The 21,106-nt window shown below is 48.8% G+C and overlaps 1 long non-coding RNA gene across 1 annotated transcript; it reads right to left on the bottom strand.

The window, feature by feature from the left end:
• Window positions 1-4,720: 4,720 nt before the first annotated feature.
• Window positions 4,721-18,622, bottom strand: LOC136320461 (uncharacterized). Its single transcript, XR_010728345.1, has 2 exons — window positions 18,454-18,622; window positions 4,721-5,269 (listed from the first exon to the last, which is right to left on the bottom strand). It is a non-coding gene; the product is annotated as an uncharacterized lncRNA (long non-coding RNA).
• Between the last annotated feature and the right edge of the window lie 2,484 nt (window positions 18,623-21,106).

Below are 21,106 nucleotides of genomic sequence, written 5' to 3'. Positions count from 1 at the left end.
ACAGGGCCAGACTTTTGGAGTTTCACCTCACACTCTACGGTGGGGGTGAAGGTCTTAGCACAGCTATCCAAGATCACACCCAGCCCTGAACTCTGCCTTCACCTACCACTTTAGGCTCTGTTTGATATGTAAATCAGATGTGATCTCCTTTACAAAACTGCTATTTGTACAGAAGCCAGAGGGGAGGAGGAGGGAAGCTGCTTCCTCCTCCAGCCACTTCCACTTGTGGGGATCTGCAGTCAAATAGAAACCACAGTCACCCCACTCCTTAGCTCTGAGTGTGGCTGGTTCACCAGCTCCCCATGTGGCCTTGCTGGACGTTTTTCTTCAATGAGGCCAGAAATGTCCAGGCCTCTGAGTTCCCTCACCCACCAGGTTCATGCCCCAGCCCTGAGCTCTGAGCTCCCCTGTGCCTACTATTTAGCCCAGCCTCGCTGTCTATGGCATATTTGCCTCAAGTCTCCCCAGTTCTCTATCTCTAAGAATGGAGTAAAGGCCTTGAACTAGTCCAGCCCCCAGCAGCTCCCATCCCACCCATCCTGTTGTAAGGGTGCAGGAGAAGCCAGGGGATAGGAAACAGGCCCTGCATGTAGGCAGAGAGCTGGGAGAAACGGGAACAACTTTGGAGCAGATGAGCCAGGGCTATACCCCAGCTCAGCCTGCTCCTTTCCAGCATGGGTCCTGGATCTCAGTTTCCTGTCTACAAACAGAGGTAGTACACCTACATCAGGGCTGTGGTGAGCACTAAATGAAACAAGGCATAAAGTGCCCAACACAGCGTTTGGCACAGAATAGGTGCTTAAAACCAGTTCCCTCCCCCCTTTTCACTTTGAGCCTCTGCTGAAGAAGCAGGAGAAACAAGTGTTGATGGCCAGGGCTCTCCCAGAGCCGTTGAGGCATGTTGCGGGTGGGGTATAGCTCTGTCTGCTTCACTCCAGAAGGAGGGAGGGAGTACCAGAGGCTTGGGCCCCTCCTTGGTCTGGCATTGAGGAGACCTCCGGGAAAGGCATTTCTCATGGGTAGAGAGGGGCCTGGTGGGGAGGGCCTGGTGTGGGGACACTGCCTCTGGGTCTAGAACAACCCCTTCTTCTCTCCCCCATCTCATAATCCGATTTCTATTTCTACTCCCTCCTCTGGACCCATCACCATGGCAACAGTATTCTCAGTTGCACTTCATCAGTTTCTCTTGCAAATCTTTTCCTCTGTTGTGTCCCCCCCCCCCCCCCCGCCATCATCTCTCTTTTTCTCCTCTATCAGTCTGCATGCCTACATACTCATTGCACTCGACTTTCTCGTCATCTCTCCGCTTATCTTTCTTACTTTCCGTTTGCCTCTGCCTGCTTCTGTTCAAATCTCTCTCTGCATCGGTTCTCCTGTCTCTCCCTTTCCGAGTCCGCAGTAAGTGGAGACCACTAGGAGACAGAATCCAGCTTAAAGGAAACAAAAACAGATGTTCATAAGTGGCACGGGCTGCCTTGGGAAGCAGGAAGCACCCTATTACTGGAGGCATTCAAGAAGATGTCAATACACTGATTGCCAGGATTGTTGGCAGGGAGTTGAGCATCAGAAAGAATTTAAAATAGGCCTGACCAGGAGGTGGATAGAGTGTCAGACTGGAACGCAGATGACCCAGAGGTCCCCAGCTTGAGTGCGGGCTCATCGGGTTTGAGCAAGGCTCACCAGATTGAGCCCAATGTCTCTGGCTCAAGCAAGGGGTCACTCAGTCTGCTGTAGCCCCCTGGTCAAGGCACATATGAGAAATCAATCAATGAACAACTAAGAAACTGCAGTGAAAATTGATATTTCTCATCTCTGTCCCTTCCTATCTGTCTGTCCCTCTCTCTGACTCTGTCTCTGCCCCGCCCCCCCCAAAAATTAAATAGGTAGTTGCTTTATAAGATCCTTCTCCACCAAACTGCGATTCCTCTTGCTTTTGCTCTTTCCGTGTCCATCACCCAGCCCTCTGTGCTCCCTCTAACTGGGGTCAGCTTCTTCTTCCTCCACTAGTCTATCTGGGAATACAACCAGCACTGACCACATTAAGCCCACATTTTAAAATTATTTATCACCTTTTATTGTTCTTCAATTGTCCTCACTTCATGAGCTCCTTCAAGGCAGGTACTGTATTGTGTTACAGGATAAAAACTTACTAATCATTGACTATTCTCAGCCTCCCTCTGTCCCACCACCTCTCACCTCCAAGATAATTTGATCCTTCACCTGTTGTTGGAAATCTTGTCTTGGCCTGCATAGTTCCAGGGCTTCCATAATAGAGAACCGAGGAACAGAAGGTAATAGACAAGACTAAAGAGGCAGACGATGGGAAACTTTCTTTTATTTTGGAGGGAGGAAGGCAACTTTCTTGTATGTTAGGGAGAATCTGGGTAATGAGTGAAGGAAAAAAGGAAGATGATGAAACCTGAATCCACTTAATAAGAAGCTTACAGTGGGCAAAGAGGACACCAACTGATTTACGGTTTGCCAAGAATAACTTAACTGCTTAAAGTTGTAGCAGAATAGAAAAGGAAATTTTTAAAAATGTATTGGCCCTGGCTGGCTGGCTCAGTGGATGAAGCATCGGCCCTGGCGTGTGGATGTCCCAGGTTCAATTCCCAGTCAGGGCACACAGGAGAAGCACCCATCTGCTTCTCTTACTCTCTTTTCTTCTCTCCCTCCTCCCCTCCCACACCCAGTGGTTTGATTGGTTTGAGCACTGGTCCTGGGCACTGAGGATAGCTTGGTTTGAGCATGAGACTCAGACCGAGGGTTCCCAGGTGGATCCTGGTCAGGGTGCATGTGAGAGTCTGTTTACTATCTCCCCTCCTCTCACTTAAAAAAAAGAGAGAGAGAGAAAGGAAGAGAGAAAGAAACATCAATTTCTTGTTCCATTTATTTATGCATTAATTGGTTCATTCTATTTTTTTTATTTTTTAAAATATTTTAAAATTGATTTTTAGAAAGAGGAGTGTGTGTGAGAGAGAGAGAGAAGGGGGAGAAGCAGGAAGCATCAACTCTCATATGTGCCTTGACCAGGCAAGCCCAAGGTTTCGAACCGGCAACCACAGTGTTCCAGGTCGACGCTTTACTCCTCTGCGCCACCACAGGTCAGGCTATTTTTTTTTTATTATTGATTTTTAGAGAAAGAGAGAAAGGGAGAGAGAAAGAGAAACATTGATTTGTTGTTCTGCTTATTTATGCATTCATTGGTTGACTCTTGCACATACCCTGACCAGGGATCCAACCTGCACAGCAACCTCAAACTCACAACCTAGGCATTTTTTTTTTTTTTTTTTTTTTTTTTTACAGAGACCGAGAGAGAGTCAGAGGGATAGGCAGGAACAGACAGACAGGAATGGAGACAGATGAGAAGCATCAATCATTAGTTTTTCTTTTCTTTTTCTTTTTTTTAACAGAGGCAGAGATAGACAGGGACAGACAGACAGGAATGGAGAGAGATGAGAAGCATCAATCATCAGTTTCTCGTTGCGTGTTGCGACTTCTTAGTTATTCATTGATTGCTTTCTCATATGTGCCTTGACCGTGGGCCTTCAGCAGACCGAGTAACCCCTTGCTGGAGCCAGCAACCCTGGGTCCAAGCTGGTGAGCTTTTTGCTCAAGCCAGATGAGCCCGTGCTCAAGCTGGCGACCTCGGGGTCTCGAACCTGGGTCCTTCCACATCCCAGTCCAACGCTCTATCCACTGCGTCACCGCCTGGTCAGGCAACCTTGGCATATTGAGATGATGCTCCAACCAAGTGAGCCACCCAGCCAGGGCCGAGAAGAGGAAAGGGATATTTTTTTTGTGTGTGTGACAGAGACAGAGAGGAACAGATGGGGGACAACAGGCAGGAAGGGAGAGAGATGAGAAGCATCAAATCTTTGTTGCAACACCTTAGTTGTTCATTGACTGCTTTCTCATATGTGCCTTGACTGGGCGCTCAAGCCCACGACCTTGGATTTCAAACCTTGGTCCTCCACGTCCCAGTCTGACACTCTATCTACTGCGCCACCTGGTCAGGCGGGAATCTTTTTTTATTATTATTATTCATTTTAGAGAGAGTAGAGAGAAAGACAGAGAGAGAGACAGAGAGAAAGAAGAGGGGGAGGAGCAGGAAGGATCAACTCCCGTATGTGCCTTGACTGGGCAAGCCCAGGGTTTTGTACCAGGGACCTCAGCATTCCAGGTCAATGCTTTATGCAGAGTGCAACCATATAGTTCAGGAGAGGAAAAGGAATTTTAATGAGTGGTGCTGTAGGTTATGAATTGAATCACCTTCAAACAATACAAGTAAAAATTAGGATTCCTTTTTGAAATTATTATCATTATTATTATTTTGTTGTTGACAGAGACAGAGAGAGTCTGAGAGAGGGATAGACAGACAGGGAGATGAGAAGCATCAATTCTTCGTTGAGGCATCATCTTAGTTGTTTGTTGATTGCTTGTTCATTGATTGCTTTCTCATATGTGCCTTGACCGGGAAGCTATAGCAGAGTGAGTTACCCCTTGCTCAAGCCAGTGACCTTGGGCTCAAGCCAGCGACCATGGGGTCATGCCTATTATCGCACGCTCAAGCCCACGACTCCACGCTCAAGCTGAAGCTGGCGACCTTGGGGTTTCGAACCTGGGTCCTCTGCGTCCCAGTCTGATGCTCTACCCACTGAGCAACCGCCTGGTCAGGGAAGCCCTGGGTTTTTTGGGGTTTTTTTTACAGAGGCAGAGATAGACAGGGACAGACAGACAGGAACGGAGAGAGATGAGAAGCATCAATCATCAGTTTCTCGTTGCGCGTTGCATCTTCTTAGTTGTTCATTGATTGCTTTCTCACATGTGCCTTGACCGCGGGCCTTCAGCAGACCGAGTAACCCCCTGCTGGAGCTAGCGACCTTGGGTCCAAGCTGGTGAGCTCATTGCTCAAACCAGATGAGCCCGCGCTCAAGCCGGCGACCTCGGGGTCTCGAACCTGGGTCCTTCCGCATCCCAGTCCGACGCTCTATCCACTGCGCCACCACCTGGTCAGGCAAGCCCTGGGTTTTTAACTGGCCACCTCAGCATCCCAGGTTGATGCTCTATTCACTGTGCCACCACAGGTCAGGCTGAAATTAATTTTGATATTTGGTATTGGGTTGGGTTGTGAATCCCCAGAATATATTCAGGTTACATATCATGTAACTTTCACAGGATATATCAAGGTGCCAGGGTTTGGGTGTCTCATTAAGCAGCATCCCAGTCCCTGCAGAGAGAGCAGACGTGGTCCTGAGGCTGTGGGATCCTGTAAAAAGACCAAAACATTAAGCTTTTTTCTTTGCGTTAGAGTTCTATCTCTGTAGAGCGTCGGCCTGGCGTGCGGGGGACCCGGGTTCGATTCCCGGCCAGGGCACATAGGAGAAGCGCCCATTTGCTTCTCCACCCCCGCTCCCTCCTTCCTCTCTGTCTCTCTCTTCCCCTCCTGCAGCCAAAGCTCCATTGGAGCAAAGATGGCCCGGGCGTTGGGGATGGCTCCTTGGCCTCTGCCCCAGGCGCTAGAGTGGCTCTGGTCGCGGCAGAGTGATGCCCCAGAGGGGCAGAGCATCGCCCTCTGGTGGGCAGAGCATCGCCCCTGGTGGGCGTGCCGGGTGGATCCGGGTCGGGCGCATGCGGGAGTCTGTCTGACTGTCTCTCCCCGTTTCTAGCTTCAGAAAAATACAAAAAAATTTAATTAAATAAATAAATAAATAAATGTCCTAAGAGTTAGAATTGGTTACGCATGTTGACAGATGGAGAAAAGGAGGCCCAGGGAAGTTAACCAGCTTGTTCAAAGCCACAGAGAAGATTTTAGGCCTGACTGGGAATATGTCTGACCCAGGGTTTTTTCTGCCATCCAGCCTTTTTAGATTGGGCCAGATAGCTACATGCATATAAATAGGGTCATGATGACAGAGAACAGGGGGTTCAGGAGACTGGGGAGTCTGAGCAATCTCATTCTCTGTTCAGAACCCTATACCAGATAAGGAGGACCAGCCTGCCTTCCCAGACCTTATGGTTTCACAGGGAAGTGAGCCAGATGCAGACATCAAAAGGAAAGTTGGAAGTGAGTGCTGCAATGCTGTGGAGATTGGTCTGGGATTTAGAAGACCTGAACACCTCTTGCAGCAGTCACTCACCAGCCATGTGATTTTAGGCAAGTCCTTCCACCACTATGGGCCTCAGTTTTCTCACCTGTGAACATTCTCTCTCTCTCTCTCTCTCTCTCTCTCTCTCTCTCTCTCTCTCTCGCCCTGTCTCTAAACAAGCATCAACTCATAGTTGCACCTCTCCTAGTTATTCCTTCATTGCTTCTCATACATGCCTTGACCCGGGGGCAGGGGACGCCAGCCAAGCCAGTAACTCCTTGCTCAAACCAGTGACCTTGGGCTTAAGCCAGTGACCTTCAACCTAGTGATCACTGGGGTCACGTCTATGATCCCATGCTCAAGCCAGCGACCCTGCACACAAACTGATGAACCTATCCTCAAACTGGCAACTTAGGGGTTTCAAATCTGGGACCTCAGTGTCCCAGGTCGATGCTCTATCCACTGTGCCACCACCTGGTCAGGCAAACATTTTGTCTCTTACAATAAAAGTTCTGTAGTACTATGTAAAGCCAGTAGCCATGGCCACCATCACAGCTGCCTGGCCCATGCAGGTTCGATTTTTTTTTTTTTTTTTTTTTTTTTAAATTTTTATTTACAGAGACAGAGAGAGAGAGTCAGAGAGAGGGACAGATATGGACAGACAGACATGAAGGGAGAGAGATGAGAAGCATCAATCATTAGTTTTTCGTTGTGACACCTTAGTTGTTCATTGATTGCTTTCTCATATGTGCCTTGACCGTGGGCCTTCAGCAGACCGAGTAACCCCTTCTCAGCCAACGTCCTTGGGTCCAAGCTGGAGAGCTCTGCTCAAACCAGATGAGCCCCGCGCTCAAGCTGGCGACCTTGGGGTCTCGAACCTGGGTCCTCCGCATCCCAGTCGGACCCTCTATCCACTGCGCCACTGCCTGGTCAGGCGATTTTTTTTTTTTTTTAACTTTATTTATTTATTCATTTTAGAGAGGAGAGAGAGAGAGTGTGTGTGTGTGAGAGAGAGAGAGAGAAGGGGGAGGAGCAGAAAGCATCAACTCCCATATGTGCCTTGACCAGGCAAGCCCAGGGTTTTGAACCAGCAACCTCAGCATTCCAGGTCGAAGCTTTATCCACTGCGCCACCACAGGTCAGGCTTTTTTTTTTTTTTTTTTAACAGAGAGAGAGAGAGAGAGAGAGTCAGAGAGAGGGATAAACAGGGACAGACAGACAGAATGGAGAGATGAGAAGCATCAATCACTAGTTTTTCTTTCTTTTTTTTTTTTACAGGGACAGAGAGAGTCAGATAGAGGGATAGATAGGGACAGACAGACAGGAATGGAGAGAGATGAGAAGCATCAATCATCAGATTTTCGTTGCAACACCGTAGTTGTTCATTGATTGCTTTCTCATATGTGCCATGACCGCGGGCCTTCAGCAGACTGAGTAACCCCCCACTCGAGCCAGTGACCTTGGGTCCATGCTAGTGAGCTTTTTGCTCAAGCCAGATGAGCCAGCACTCGAGCTGGCAACCCCGGGGTCTCGAACCTGGGTCCTTCCGCATCCCAGTCCGATGCTCTATCCACTGTGCCACCGCCTGGTCAGGCAATCATTAGTTTTTCGTTGCGCGTTGCAACACCTTAATTGTTCATTGATTGCTTTCTCATACGTGCCTTGATCGCGGGCCTTCAGCAGACCAAGTAACCCCTTGCTCGAGCCAGCGACCTTGGGCTCAAGCTGGTGAACTTTTGCTCAAACCAGATGAGCACTTGCTCAAGCTGGTGACCTCGGGGTCTCGAACCTGGGTCTTCCACATCCCAGTCTGATGCTCTATCCACTGTGCCACTGCCTGGTCAGGCTCGAATTTTGTTTTGTTTTGTTTTTTTGTATTTTTCTGAAGTTGGAAACGGGGAGGCAGTCAGACAGACTCCCGCATGCGCCCGACCAGGATCCACCCGGCATGCCCACCAGGAGGCAATGCTCTGCCCATCTGGGGCGTCACTGTGTTGCAACCAGAGCCATTCTAGGGCCTGAGGCAGAGGTCACAGAGCCATCCTCAGCGCCCGGGCCAACTTTGCTCCAGTGGAGCCTTGGCTGCGGGAGGGGAAGAGAGAGACAGAGAGGAAGGAGAGGGGGAGGGGTGGAGAAGCAGATGGGCACTTCTCCTGTGTGCCCTGGCTGGGAATCGAACCCGGGACTCCTGCACGCCAGGCCGACGCTCTACCACTGAGCCAACTGGCCAGGGCCCAGGTTTGAATTTGATTCGGACAGATGGTAATGAAACAACAGAACGAAGAACTGGTGGGCCATCATCTTTATCCTACCTTGCACCCGGCAGGCAAGAAATACACACAGTGAGAAATACACACACTCCCCTTTCCATTCAGGGCTCCCAAAGCCACTGACTTATCCAAGTTTCCTAGAATAAAAGGTATCTACCTCACCAGCCTTATTCACCTCAGTTCCCCATCTCCTTCTCTCTGCACAAACTGGCTTCTCCTTCAGCACTCCGCCATCTTGGCTGCTTCTCCTCTCCATGTGGCCTTTCTCTGCTCTCATCTAGCATGGGCTCCTCTGTCCCATTTTATAGTGTAGAAATCAAAACCTTTAATCCAATATACAAACCAAGATGCCTCTGATACAGTCTGACCTGTGGTGGCACAGTGGATAAAGGCATCGACCTGGAACACTGAGGTCGCTGGTTCAAAACCCTGCACTTGTCTGGTCAAGGCACATATGGGAGTTGAAGCTTCCTGCTCCTCCCCCATTTCTCTCTCTCTCTCTCTCCTCTCTAAAATGCATAAATAAATAAATAAAAATTAAAAAAAAAAGATGTCTCTGATACAAAGTCACTTATCTGAGGCATAATGGGATTCCTCATAAGAGTTCACCACCCCATATCATGCAACAGTCAAGGGTGTAGGGAAAAGCTTAATCTTAAAACTAAGCCTTGGCCTGACCTGTGGTGGCGCAGTGGATAAAGTGTCGACCTGGAACACTGAGGTTGCCGGTTCAAATCCCTAGGCTTACCTGGTCAAGGCACATATGGGAGTTGATGCTTCCTGCTCCTCCCCCCTTCTCTCTCTCTCTCTCTCTCTCTCTCTCTCTCTCCTCTCTAAAATGAATAAATTTAAAAAAGAAAAAGAAGAAGTAAAACTAAGCCTTGCCTGACCTGTGGTGATGCAGTGGATAAAGCTTCGACCTGGAATGTTGCCGGTTCAAAACTCTGGGCTTGCCAGGTCAAGGCACATATGGGAGTTGATGCTTCCTGCTCCTCCCCTCTTGTGTCTCCCTTCTCTCTCTCTCTCTCTCTTTCCTCTCTCAAATGAATAAAGAAGATCCTTTTTAAAATTAAAAATAAATAAATAAAAATGCAAGTTTATCTTTAAAATACAACACAAAAACTAAGCCTTAGGCTATAAGGACCCGGCCTTATAGCGGCCTGCTTACAGCCTGTCCCCCACACCCATGCAAACTATAAGCGAGCAAACATATACATCATATTTGCAAACTTATTTGACCAACATACTGCATACAAGAGCAAATTAATGCAGTAACTAAATATATTCTGTGAGCGGTTTCCTGATGCTCACCCTTCTCAGCACAATCTCAGAAAGGCTCTTGTCTTCAGTTGATGGCAAAGCAATGAGGAACAGAAGGTCACTTTTGCCACTTTCTCTGGGGCTTTTCCTCTGATAGCCTCTCCTGGGTTTATGATCTCTGCCCTTCCTCCTCATGAGACCAGAGCTAAGTGAGTGTTTTTCTCCCAAAAAACCAAGCCTGCTAATAAACTAACATCTTCTAGATAAAAAAGAGCCTAAAAGATAAACTCATCCAACCCACTTGTTTTGCATTTGAAGACACTAAGCCCCAGGGACAGGGCATGCACAGGCCAAGGTCACAAGTTTTCAGGCCAGTCTTTTTTTCTTCTGGGATCTGGAGATTTTACTAAAAATGTACCCAAATGTTTGAGAATGCACCCTTAGAGAGCTTTCATAATATCTGGTCAAGATTCCTTGCTAGGATCCTGTTCTTTAGACCTCTATGAGATGTACTATACCAGGACAGAACCAAACCTTAGGCTAGAATAACTCTCAGCTCAGATGTTTCCACAGGAAACTTTCTCAGACTCCCAAGCCCAGGATCCATGTTGCTCCAAAGTGCTCCCCCAAGCCTTCATGACTTTGAACTGAAATCACCTATTCACTTGTTTGTCCCCAACTAGACTGTAGGTTCTATGAGGGCAAAGACCACATCTGTTTTGTTTACCAACATACACCTGATAGATAAAATGGCCACTCAGCCACCATCTTTCTTAAGAACAATGCAGTCCTGAAGGAGGAAGAAGGACCTGCCTACTCAGTAATCCAGCTCAGACCTCTCTTGCAGCTGGATACTGATAAGGGACAATTGGATTAGGGTACAGACAATTTTGAGGAACTGTGGCACCACTCCCAACCACAAATGAAGCAACCTTGCAGCCGCCTTTGCCCAAGACCCTTTGACGAATCCATATAACCCCTGCCCCATCCCTCCCTCAGGGCTGACACCCTTTGCTGGTCATACCCGCTGGCACCCAGACATTTTTAAAATAAACTTTCCTTTTGGAACACAGTAGCCTCGTGTTTTTGGTTCTGCCTGCAGTTTCTGCCTTTCAATACCTTTTGTCTATTCCAGTGCCCCAGCACAGAGTAGGTCCTCATTAAGTAGCTGTTGCATAAATAAGTAGATGGCATTGGTTAGAAAAGATTCCTGGAAGAAACAGTCAATTATTTTAAATTAAAAAAATTTTCCCCCTTTTACTTATTTATTTAGAAATTAAATTTAATTTAATAGGATGATATTGATTATTAAGAGTGTATCAGTTTCGCCTGACCAGGTGGTGGCGCAGTGGATAGAGTGTCGGACTGGGATGCGGAAGGACCCAGGTTCGAGACCCCGTGGTCGCCAGCTTGAGTGCGGGCTCATCTGGCTTGAGCAAAGAGCTCACCAGCTTGGACCCAAGGTCGCTGGCTCCAGCAGGGGGTTACTCGATCTGCTGAAGGCCCACGGTCAAGGCACATGTGAGAAAGCAATCAATGAACAACTAAGAAGTCGCAACACGCAACGAGAAACTGATGATTGATGCTTCTCATCTCTCTCCATTCCTGTCTGTCTGTCCCTGTCTATCTCTGCCTCTGTAAAAAAAAAAAAAAAAAAAAAAAGTGCATCAGTTTCAGGTAAACATTTCTATAACATTTGAACTGTTGATTACGTTATGTGCCCATCACCCAAATTTTTCCATTGATTTGAAAGAGAGAGAGAAGGGAGAGGGAAGCATCATTCACTGTTCTATTGATACATAGTTGTGCACTCACTGATTGCTTCCAGAAAGTGCCCTGACTGAGATTGATCTGCGACTTCCTCCATGCCTGGACTAGGCTCTATCCACTGAGCAACCTGGCTAGGGTGGAAATGGCTGTTGATTCAGATATCACAGTCGACAAGAAAGACAGAACTGTCCCTACTTGGGTAACATGCTGTTGGGCAGATAAAATATGTATATATTATGCTCATTTTGTTAAAGATGGTGCTGCCCACATGGAAGCCCTTCGCCCAGGTGATGGTATTGGTTGCCCTTCTTGCTTGGGGTGGGCATAATTATATTAATGTGTGTTGGGGGCGGGCTGTGGGCAGGCAGGATCCTTGTAGCCTGGGGCTTGGTTTGGGGACTAAGCCTTTCCCACCCTTTTTTGATGTGGGGTGGTGCACTCTCATGAGGAATCCCATTATGCCTCAGATAAGTGACTTTGTATCAGAGACATTCTTGTTTGTATATTGGATTAAAGGTTTTGGTTTCTACACTATAAAGTGGGGCAAATGGGGAGCTTGCCCTCTCTGTTCCTGAGATTAGTATTAGAAGAGAGCAGAGAAAGGCCATGTGGAGGAGGCCAGGAGAAGCAGCCAACATGGTGAAATGCTGACGGAGAAGCCAGTTTGTGCATAGTTTGTGCAGAGAGAAGGAGATGGGGAACAGAGGTGAATCAAGTCTGGTGAGCTAGAAACCTTTGATTCTAGGAAACCCGGATAAGTCAGTAGCTTTGTGAGCGCTGAATGAGTGGGTTTTGTAGCCCAGTGTGTGTTATTACTTGCCCGCTGGGTGCGAGCTAGGATTAAAGCTAATGGCCCACCAGTTCTTGGCTCTGTTGTTTCATTACTGGCTGTCTGCATCAAAAGTGAACCTGCATGGGTCAGGTGGCTGTGATGGTGGCCAGGGTTACCGGCTTTACACCTTTCCATTCAGGGCTCCCAAAGCTACTGACTTATCCGAGTTTCCTAGAATCAAAGGTATCTACCTCACCAGCCTTATTCACCTCTGTTCCCCATCTCCTTCTCTCTGCACAAACTGGCTTCTCCTTCAGCACTTCGCCATCTTGGCTGCTTCTCCTCTCCTCCACGTGGCCTTTTTCTGCTCTCATCTAGCATGGGCTCCTCTGCCCCATTTTATAGTGTAGAAATCAAAATCTTTAATCCAATATACAAACAAGAAAGTCTCTGATACAAAGTCACTTATCTGAGGCATAATGGGATTCCTCATGACAGTGCACCATGCCCTATCATGCAACAGTCAAGGGTGTGGGGAAAAGCTTAGTCTTAAAACTAAACCTAAGGCCAGGGGTCCCCAAACTACGGCCCGCGGGCCGCATGCGGCCTCCTGAGGCCATTTATCCAGCCCTCGCCGCACTTCCAGAAGGGGCACCTCTTTCATTGGTGGTCAGTGAGAGGAGCATAGTTCCCATGGAAATACTGGTCAGTTTGTTGATTTAAATTTACTTGTTCTTTATTTTAAATATTGTATTTGTTCCCGTTTTGTTTTTTAATTTTTTTAATTTTTAATTTATTTTTTTTTAGAGAAGAGAAGGAGAGACAGAGAGAGAGGAGAGACAGAGCGAGAAGGGGGGAGGAGCTGAAAGCATCAACTCCCATATGTGCCTTGACCAGGCAAGCCCAGGGTTTCGAACCGGTGACCTCAGCATTTCCAGGTCGATGCTTTATCCACTGTGCCACCACAGGTCAGGCCTTGTTTTTTTACTTAAAAATAAGATATGTGCAGTGTGCATAGGGATTTGCTCATAGTTTTTTTTATGGTCCGGCCCTCCAACGGTCTGAAGGACAGTGAACTGGCCCCCTGTGTAAAAAGTTTGGGGACCCCTGCCTTAGGCTATAAGGACCCTGCCTGCTTATAGCCTGTCCCCCACACACAATGCAAACTATCATATAAGCGAGCAAACATATATATCATATTTACAAACTTACTGGACCAACATTGAGGGAAGTAAGGCAGTTTTAAAAAAGGCAAAAAAAAAAAAAAAGAGAAAAAAAAAAAGGCAAAGAAAGGCCCTGGCCGGTTGGCGCAGTGGTAGAGAGTCGGCCTGGTGTGCAGGAGTCCCCGGTTTGATTCCTGGCCAGGGCACACAGGAGAAGCGCCCATCTGCTTCTCCACCCCTCCCCCTCTCCTTCCTCTCTGTCTCTCTCTTCCCCTCCCCCCTCCTGCAGCCAAGGCTCCATTGCAGCAAAGTTTGCCCAGGCGCTGAGGATGGCTCTGTGGCCTCTGCCTCAGGCGCTAGAATGGCTCTGATTGCGGCAGAGCAACGCCCCAGATGGGCAGAGCATCGCCCCCTGGTGGGCATGCCGGGTGGATCCCGGTCGGGTGCATGTGGGAGTCTGTCTGACTGCCTCCCTGTTTCCAACTTCAGAAAAATACAAAAAAAAATAAAAAAAAAAAAAAAAAAAAAAAAAAAAAAAAAAAAAATTAAAAGGCAAAGAAAGGAACCCTTTAAGATCATGGTCTTTACTAAGATAGGAGGGCTTCTGAGTAGAGGGGAGAATGGATCTCAGCCCTGCTGGGGATAAGAGAAAGTGGTTGTGAGCACCTAGAATCCCTCAAGACAGGTCTTTTTTTAAAAAATATTTTATTTATTGATTTTTTAGAGAGAGAGGAGTGAGAGAGAGAGACAGAGAGAGAGAGAGAAGGGGGAGGAGCAGGAAGCATCAACTCCCATATGTGCCTTGACCAGGCAAGCCCAAGGTTTCGAACCGGCAACCTCAGTGTTCCAGGTCGACGCTTTATCCCACTGCGCCACCACAGGTCAGGCCAAGACAGGTCTTTTTATGGGGAGAAAACTAGAAGGCAATTTGGGCAGAGGGCAGGAAGCTGGCAGTGTAGCTGTTAGTGTATCCAGAGAGCAACCTGGCCAGAGTGGGTCTGCCTCCAGCCAGCTTGTAATAAGGAAGGAGGGCCTTCCTCTTCCCTGAGAAGGAAGAAACGAAAAGAATACAAAGAAAGGGAGCCAGCGGGGGAAACAAAGTCAGCCAGTAATAAATGAACTATATCCATAGTTACAATACAAAGCAAGAATAGCAGGATCTGTGTATAACTATGGCCAGTGATCTGGAAACCTGTTCCTCCTTGCTCACCCCACCGAAACTTTCCCTCCTCTCTCCTTGAGTCCTGGGAAACCTTAAACAAAGGAATCACACACCCATTGCTTAGATATTGTAAAGGTATATAACCTGAAAGAAAGAAAGACAACTTTGGGGAGCTTGAGTTTTGGAGCTACAATCCTCACGTGCTCCACCTACTTCCTTCATCAAGTTGTCTGGGCATTTTTTTTTTTTCCTGAAGTTGGAAACGGGGAGGCAGTCAGACAGACTCCCGCATGCACCCGACAGGGATCCACCTGGCATGCCCACCAGGGGGCGATGCTCTGCCCATCTTGGGGCATCGCTCTGCCATAATCGGAGCCATTCTAGCGCCTGAGGCAGAGGCCACAGAGCCATCCACAGAGCCATCCTCAGCGCCCGGGCAAACTTTGCTCCAATGGAGCCCTGGCTGCAGGAGGGGGGGGGGGAGGGGAAGAGAGAGACAGAGGAGGAGAAGGGGAGGGGTGGAGAAGCAGATGGGCGCTTCTCCTGTGTGCCCTGGCCAGGAATCGAACCCGGGACTCCACGCCAGGCCGACGCTCTACCACTGCACCAACCGGCCAGGGCCTGTCTGGGCATTTTTGTCTTCCTTTGATTCCTGCAATAGTAGTGTGTAGGTGGGTTCTTGTCTTTGTGCAGGAAAGATTTCACGAGTCTAGATGATTTTGAGAGTATAACTAATGCCTGACCAGGCGTTGGTGCAGTGGATAGAGTGTTGGCCTGGGATGCTGAGGAGCCGAGTTTTAAACCCTGAAGATTGCCGGTTTGAGCCTGGGCTCATCTGGGTTGAGCGTGGGGCTGGCTTGACTGGAGGCCCTCCCTCCCACATCAAGGCACATATGATAAACAAACAAGGAAGGGTTTAGGGTAGAAGTAACAGGAAAGAGCCTAGGTGAGGCTGCTTTGGCTCACTGGAAAGTTAGAGAAAAGGGGCCTTGGAAACAGGTTCAGAGGATTAGCCTGGGACAAGATGTTATTGCCCACTATTCCCTGGTTGCAAGTCTTGTGGGGACCCCGTTAGCTTTTAGTTGCACACCTGAGAGAGAAGAAAGATGTGGGCATGCTCCTAAAAGGGAGAGCACACCCCCGGTCCTTTCTCTTGACAGTTTTAAGGGCTGGGAATTTAGGGAGGTTCTCAATTGAATATTTACCACTTTATACTGATGCACCAAAATGATATTCCCTTAACTTCACTTGTCCCCCGCTGTGGTTGGCATAAAAAATGGCACTGATTGCACTTCTGCTGTCTATCTCTCTGAACAGGGTGATTTAAGCCATTTACCTTCTGACTGGGGAGAAGTGTAAACCATTTACTCTTTTTTATTTATTTATTTTTTAATTTCCCCATTGATTGGAAAGAGAGAGACAGTGACGGAAGGGACAGACAGACAGACAAGAGAGAAATGAGAAGTATCAACTCGTAGTTGTATTACTTTAGTTGACATTGATTGCTTTCTCATATGTGCCTTGACACAGGGGCTCCAGCTGAGCCAGTGACCCCTTGCTCAAACCAGCGACTTTGGGGTTCAAGCCAGAGACCTTTTAGCTCAAGTCAGCAACCTTGGGGTCATGTCTATGATCCCATGCTCAAGCCGGTGACCCCACACTCAAGCTGATGAGCTAGCATTTAAACCTGCGACCTCAGGATTTTAAACAATTTTTATTTATTGATTTCAGCAAGAGAAAGAGAGAGACAGGAACACTGAGCTGCTCCTGTATGTGCCCTGACCGGGGATCAAACCGGCAACCTTTGAGCTTCCAGATGATGCTCTCAACCAAGCCATCCAGCCAGGGCTACCTCAGGATTTAAAAACTGAGTCCTCAGGTGACTGCACCACCATCTGGTCAGGCTTAAACCATTTACTCTTAAGTAGCCTTGGTTAGGTAAGATAGACTGCTTCACCACTTAACTATTTGTTTCATTTTCCCTGTTCCACTTATCCTGGCTTACTGACTTGTCTCAGTAGGAGTTTTGAAACCTGGCCAGAGGTTCAATTTGGTGCTGGAGTCTGGGGCAATTGGAGTTCCGGGAAGGCCTGAGGCAGAAAAAGAAGGTGAGGGCAGCTTCCTTCTATTGACCCCATTATGAGGTTGAAACCTTAGGAGAACAAGGTCTGTGTGTTCTGTTTTTCCTTTTCCTCCTTCAGGTATCTGGGCACCTGGGACCCACTAGGGCAGGGATCTGGAAGTGGCTGAGGCAGCCTGCTGTGTGGGAGCTCCCTCATTCCATCAGGCTATTCAGAGGTTTCTTTCAGAAGGACCTGCTGCGGGAGTACCAGAGCTGTTTTCAAAGTCCTACCACCAATCTCCAATCTCCCAAACTAGCTTTTGCAAGAGACGGCTAAACCAGATCTGGCCACCAGGGGGCAAAAAAGCAGTCTAAGGGCCATTCTCCTTTCAATTCCCCACCTACACACACCTGAGGGCTCAGATGGGCAGTGCCTCACCTGTTTCTAGAGCCCAGTAGCTCTGTTAACCCTTTCCTGACTAGTCTGAGGTACATCTCTCTGCCAGTCATAGCATAATTAAAGGGCAAATCTGATGGTAGACGCATGTTGCAGAGAAGAGGGGCTAGGATGGAGGTGAAGTTTTCAATTACAGTGGCCCTTGTCCTAGCTGGAGGGGGGGGGGGATGCTAGCATTACCTGCTACTGTTGGGCAGCTACCCACCCACACAAGGATGAAGGAGGCCCCTGGAGGCACGAGAGGCAGGGTTTACTAGCACCGGGCCTCCCAGGCAGGATATTGAGAATGCTGAGGCAGCCACAGAACCCACACTTCCGGGTTCCCCTTTGCCTTCTATCTTTTAGGACCCTTTGTAACAATTAGTAATTCGGGTGGTGGTGGGAGGGTGGCTAAAGAGTGGAGGGAGAGACACAGAAGACTAGGAGGCTGCGGAGGGCGGACAGTTGCGATTTGGCAAGAGGAAGGAGTGGGTGGATTACGCAGCTCTCGGGTGTTAGGTTTTGTGTCGCTCTTCGAGTACGAGGCTACCTTCCAGGGCTCTGACCAGCCCAAATTCCGATTCCGTTCCGGGCTACAATGTGTTAAACTGTGGGTGGGCGTGGGGTCGGGAGTCCCTCCTCCTAGCGTCACCGCCTCTTAGTACACCGGCTGGCACTTAAGGAGTTAAGTCTGCCCGAAATCGGCAAGACTGGAGCCAGAGAGAAGGAAGTGGAAGAGGAGGAGGTAGTGAAGAAGGCGGGGGAAACTTGCTGCAGGGAGACAACGCCAGGAACCCCCTCCCCAGGGACCTGGCCCCTGGGCCCCCAGCCCCAAAAGAGGCCCCGCCTTCCCCGGGGTCGTGCTCTCTTCCCCGCCCTTCCCCCACCCTTAAGCTTTGTGTCCCTTGGAGGGTGGGCTGCAGGATTTCCAGCCAAGCTTTGGCTGCCTGCTCAGTTTTTCCAAACCTCCAGTCAGGGAAGACGAGAACCCTGTCAGGATAAGAGTCCCTCCCCTACTGCCCCTGCGGCCCCCTCTCCCAGCCTCCCCTTCCCTGCTCCAGCACCTTTTCCAAACTTCTTTCCCCTGCCGACGCTGTCCCCTGCACCCCCGTCCGCATCTCTATTGGCTCTCAAGTTCAGGTTGGAGGTGCTAAGTGGGTCTCACAATCCTGAAGAGCTGCCGGTAAAACCATACTCTGCAGGCCGACCCTGAGACCTGCTGGGTCCCTGCCCTACTTCCAGCCAGGCTCCTGCCTTGTCCCAGGACACGGCCCCATGGTCACCAGGAAAGGTGGCCTAGGAGTCTCCTGCCCCAGGATGGAGGCGGTGCAGTCGGCTCCAGTAGAGCTGTTCAGTAGGCTCTGTACAACTGGGGCCGGGCCCTGGGCAGGCTTCGAGGAAGAGCGAAGTGTTCCGAGCAGGGGGCATGGTTTTGTCCAGAAGGTCTATTATAGAATAATAATAATCACCATCTATCAGGCAGTCAGGTCGCTGGAGTGAGTGGGGAAGCCAGAATGCCTGGAAGATCCTCCTCCAGGCCCAGGAAGTTGTCTCCTTCAAGATAGGACGGTGGGTGCATCCCAGAATGAAACGATGTGGGGGTCGAGGGCAAGTGAGGGGCGCCCAGCAGTCCGAAGGCGGCCCCCGCAAACCCTGCCCCCAGAACTCTGACTGACAGTGCCCTGAGCCAATGACTGAATTCACTGTGGGGCTCAAAGTTAACCCTTTCTTGGGTCTAGGAGATAGAGTCCCTTCCTAGGAACCAAATCCCTTCCAGTCCTGAATCCCACTCTCCATTACGAGGTCAGTGAGGAGTACCGGCTGAAAGAGCCTTTCGTCCTATCACTTCAGGAAGTAATCTCAGCCCTAACGCTGCTCCCCCCCCCCCCCCAGCCCAGAAGTAAATTGCATTACAAGACGTGGTTGTGTGTGTACACCCTGTGGTTCCAGAAACTGGCCCGCATAGCTCTGTCACACCCACACTGCGCCACAAATAGGCATCTTCACACACCTGTACCATGCCGGCACTTCCACCGACACTTTCTGACACACCTGTGACACGTAGGTACAGAAACACACGGTGATTCCCCGAGTCTGCCAGTAGAGGGAGCCGTTCGATTCCATCAACTGGCCGCCGGGTCTCTGTCCACCTGGCTCATTCCAAGATTCCACCCAGAACTCAAGGCTGCCTGGAGCTTAGCTCGGCATCCCAACCTGGAACCTACACTAGGGAAATGAGTCACAGCCCCACCCCGGGGGAACGCTCTGCATGGCTGCTCCACAGGACAGGCCGAATACACTTGAACTTGCTATGTACCACATTTAAGAGACCCTCTTGCAACAGTTATCACCCCTAAAAACATTGTTTTCTGGACCTATTAGGAACTGGGCATTGTGCCAAATGAATCATAAGCCCATGTGGCTTGTCATGTATGTAACAGAAAACTGATCCACATAAATGGGTGGATCCTTCTTTATAACAAGCATCCTGTTTGTGAAATGGCCCTCTTGCCTTGTAGCTCATATGATATCCACAGGACCCTGGAGAAGAGAGAGGAGATTAAACCCTAATTCCATGGGTGAGGTACTATTATCCTAGGCCCTGGGATTCTTTCACACCAGAGCTCAGCCTCTCTGGGCTTCAGCTTTCTTTTCCTTTAAGTGGGAATAATACCTAGTTCACAGGACTGTGACAAGTCAATCCCTAACCCAGCTCTGTGCTTGGCACAACAGTTAGTAGGAACTTGGGAAAGTTTTGTTGACTGGATCAACGCATGATCAAGATATAATATGTGCCTGACCAGTGGTAGCACAGTGGATAGAGCACTGACCTGGGACGCTGAGGTCTCAGGTTTGAAACCCAAGGTTGCTGGCTTGAGTGCAGGTTAACCAGCTTGAGGGCAGGGTCACTGGCTTGAGCATGGGATCATTGACATGCTTAAAGCCCAAGGTGGTTGGCTTGAGCCAAGGGGTCACTGGCTTGGCTGGAGCCCATTGGTCAAAGTACATATGAGAAGCAATCAATGAACAATTAAAGTGCTGCAACTATGAGTTGGTGCTTCTCAATTCTGTCCCTTCCTGTCTATCTCTTTCTCTCACACACACTAAAAAATAAATAAAAAGAATATAATGTGTATTAAAATGCTTTGTAAACTGTGATGTTAGGTGCCAACAGAGGTTTATTCTGTTATCTTTCAGGATTTGTCCCCTTTCTCCTGTATATCCCCAGACCAGACCTAGTGCCCAGTTGCTGGCACCATCCACCCATCAAGTGACTATTTATTGAAGCCCTAATGTGACCCCCCAGCACCTGGTTGTTGTGGGGAATATAGAGGCATAGGAGGCATGGTCTGGGCCTTCAGGAACAACCAGATATATATACAGGAAAAACAAAAGAAAACATTTAAGTAGGTAATTAGTGGGCGGCATAGATATACTATGTAGTCAGAAAAGAGACAAACAGGCTTGCCAGTGCTTTTGCCTTCCAAAGCAGTTAATGCTTGTTACTTGTTGGTATTAATTCTGGGTGCATGGGGCAGTGGAATACGGGGAAAGTGCCTTGGGAAGAAAGGACCCATATTCTAGTTCTGGGCTCACATTTCCTAGCTGTGAAACCCAGAGTAAGTCCTTCACTAGTGCAAACTTCAGTTTCCTCACCAGTGTAATAGAGCCATAGCAGCTTTCTCACTGTGAAATGCTTTTCAAAAGTGCTTTGCAATTTCTTTTTCTTTGCATCTACTCTCACATAGGGTCTTGTGTGTGTTTACCACTGAGGTTAGGAGAGAGTTCTTTGGAGAAGACAAAGATTTCACTTCCACAAACATTTTCTTAGCATCCACTTTTGTACTGAGAATTGAGAAGAAAAAATTCAGTCTATGTCCTCAAGAACTTCATGGTCTACTAGGGAAGGGGGAGGAATAAGGGAGATGCATAATGAATGCGGGTGGTTGCAATGAAGAGGGGACCCAAGTAGTGTGTGTGTGTGTGTGTGTGTGTGTGTGTGTGTTGCGAGTCCAGGCATCCTGCTCCTTCCAATCACTGTGTAGCTAGGAGGGTAAGGTAGGTTGTCAAATCTCTCCCTAGCGCGGGATATGGTTGGCGCGTCTCCTCCCGTGTCGTCTG

The sequence above is a fragment of the Saccopteryx bilineata genome, chromosome 1 (assembly GCF_036850765.1).
Source record: "Saccopteryx bilineata isolate mSacBil1 chromosome 1, mSacBil1_pri_phased_curated, whole genome shotgun sequence".
Taxonomy (NCBI): domain Eukaryota; kingdom Metazoa; phylum Chordata; class Mammalia; order Chiroptera; family Emballonuridae; genus Saccopteryx; species Saccopteryx bilineata.
The sequence above is the reverse complement of the archived record's forward strand: the minus strand, read 5'-3'. Positions and strand labels throughout refer to the sequence as shown.